This window comes from Prosopis cineraria, unplaced genomic scaffold (assembly GCF_029017545.1).
Source record: "Prosopis cineraria cultivar Desert tree isolate PC_DT_omini unplaced genomic scaffold, ASM2901754v1 PC13, whole genome shotgun sequence".
Lineage (NCBI taxonomy): Eukaryota > Viridiplantae > Streptophyta > Magnoliopsida > Fabales > Fabaceae > Prosopis > Prosopis cineraria.
In genome coordinates this window covers 30,345,421-30,348,029 of record NW_026555344.1, presented here as the reverse complement: position 1 = coordinate 30,348,029, position 2,609 = coordinate 30,345,421, and the positions used below count along the sequence as shown (strand labels likewise).

The 2,609-nt window shown below is 29.0% G+C and overlaps 1 long non-coding RNA gene across 1 annotated transcript; it reads right to left on the bottom strand.

Moving 5' to 3' along the window:
* Positions 1-1,704: 1,704 nt before the first annotated feature.
* LOC129290582 (uncharacterized) lies at positions 1,705-2,152 on the bottom strand. The gene is made up of 2 exons (XR_008588449.1): positions 1,982-2,152; positions 1,705-1,885 (listed from the first exon to the last, which is right to left on the bottom strand). It is a non-coding gene; the product is annotated as an uncharacterized LOC129290582 (long non-coding RNA).
* Between the last annotated feature and the right edge of the window lie 457 nt (positions 2,153-2,609).

The following is a 2,609-nucleotide window of genomic DNA, read 5'->3' as shown; positions in this document are numbered from 1 at the left end:
TTTTTTGGATGAATTTAATAATAAATAAGGGTTAGCTAAGAATTATATAGATTAATTAAGTTATTAGTTTGATGAGAAGATCCTGTTGTTGGAGGCCAAATTTTAGGCAAAAAAAGGGAGCATGGAGAACAAAGTGTAGAAATTTAAACTCTCAACTTATAATGAGGGTTCAAATGATTCTTTTGGAGGTTAAATAAGTCATGTATAATGTGACAATAAGATTCGAAATCCAGGTGATGAGAAACTTGAATTATGGCTTAAAGTGAAACATAGGAGCTAATACAGTTTAGTTTGAATTATTGACTTAATATATGTTAATGTCATTCAAGTGGTCATTTTAAGTTATAAGGCCAATCTTAAATAAGGAATCATATTTATATATTTTGTGAATGGTTAGAAATATGTTTGCATCAAAGAATTGCCATAGAATGCAAGTTCAGGCATTTGATCCTTCAAGACAGAACCAAATGAGCAGTAAAACAAATGTCCGCATTTGATGGCCTTAAAGGTTGAATTTTGATCTAAGATTTGGCAAGAACTTATAAGACACGTAGAAGTTTTGTTCAACCAAATATGGTAATTTTTAGAACTCTATATAATATTTTATAAATTTTTGAATTTGGTTTGTAAAGTTGCAACAAAACAGTTCTACATTTTGTATCAGATTAGATACTGTATAAATTTCCTTGACTAAATAGACTCCAATGACTTTGAAATTTTAACAACAGATAGTACATGAACATAGCTTCCATAGAGTCCTAATTTCTTCAATTGGATGTTCCTTACTCAAGTTATGGTCTTCTAAAATTTAGAATCAATTATGTGTTCGTAATATGCATAAACTGGGTGAAGAGGGATTAAGCTTTATTATTCTTTAACAAACTAGATTGGTTTATAATTATAAGATATTCTAAGCATCCTACACGAGTTAAAATGGTCATTGGTGGTGGAAGCTGGAGGAAGAGACAGTGAGTAAAATAAGGAAAAGGATATAAGAGCAAAAGTAAGAGTAATATTGCTTATGAATTAGATGAGTATGATGTTTAGATAATTTCTTAATAAATTTATGATGAAATTCATTGGTAAAACTTTGGTATATTTAAAGGAGTCCAAAATAATGTGAATATTATTTATGGTTGACACCATAAAAGCTTAAATAACATGAATATTATTTATAGTAATTTCAGCCAAACTAAGGCAAAATTAAAATTTACAAAAAAAAAAAATCCCTTTCTTACACCACCATAAGGCTTCAAACTCGAAACCTGAACTTAAACACCTAACAACAGATGCCACTGGGCCACCATTCTTTCTTATTGAACTACTCTAGAATTTAATAAAAATATAATTAAAATACTTAATTATAAATTTTAATCTTATTTAAATTCTTGGGTTATTGCATTCTTCCCCTTAAAAAAATTTAGTCCTCTAAATTTAAATATGGGCTTACCTCAATTTACAAATAAATGTGAATACTTAGCATGCATTTCATTCTCCACTTCCCATGTAGGTTTTTCCTGATAATGATGGGGTCCATAACACTCTTACTGAAGTGATTTCTTTCAATTAGAGCTTCTTTACTTGCTTGTCAATAATGGTTACAAGAACTTCTTTGTATGATAAATCTAGATCTGTTTGAATCCCTTGAGTCTCTATCACATGAGAAGGATCATATAAATATTTCTGAAGCATCGACACATGAAATACTGGATAAATGCCTGATAATTTATCTGGTAATGTCAAACGATAAGCAACATTACCAACTCTCTCTATGATTTCAAACAGGACGATATACCTTGAACTCAACTTTCTTTCTGTCACACCCCAAAAATCAACAGGATATAGGCACAAAACTTATATCTCTTAAGCCGTGATTGGAGAAACTCTGAAATTAATATGTTAAACACACTAATAGAGTAATTAGAAATTATTACAATATTAAATTAGATATTTAATTTTAAAAGAAATGTAAGGATCCTACCTGTAGTCTACGTGGAGCACCTAAGGCCAGACGCCAACATAGGTATAAAGTTCAAATTTTTCATCAATTTAGGATTTGACAAAAATAATTCTTCTGCTTCAATTCAGCAATAAAACTCCTCAGTGGATATCTCGAGTCATGAGTTCAACTATACCATTTGAGACCAAAATATCTTTTTCAGTAAATAACGTCCCAACAATAAATAATAGAATATAAGTAAAATGAAAAGTTTGAAATAGTTATGTAAGTTAAATAGACAAAATTTTTGTAAAAATTTTATAAACTTTATAATAAAATAGCTCTATAAATTTTAAATAAAATCTCAAATCAATGAACTATCATAGAAAATGATAATATCACTTAATTTCAAGAAAGCACATAAATGAAATAAATATTTATAAACAAATTACTAAATAAAAACTAATAGAATATGAAATTATCAAACAATTGGATTTATAAATATAGGGACTTATCAGAATAGTTAACAAATGTGGACACACAGTCCACGAGGGTAAATAACCAAATGCGGCTTATGCTATAAAAATAAACGTGGACATATACTCCACGAGGGTAATACTAATCAAACGTGACTTGAAGCCACGAAATAAACATGATTACGATGCTCACG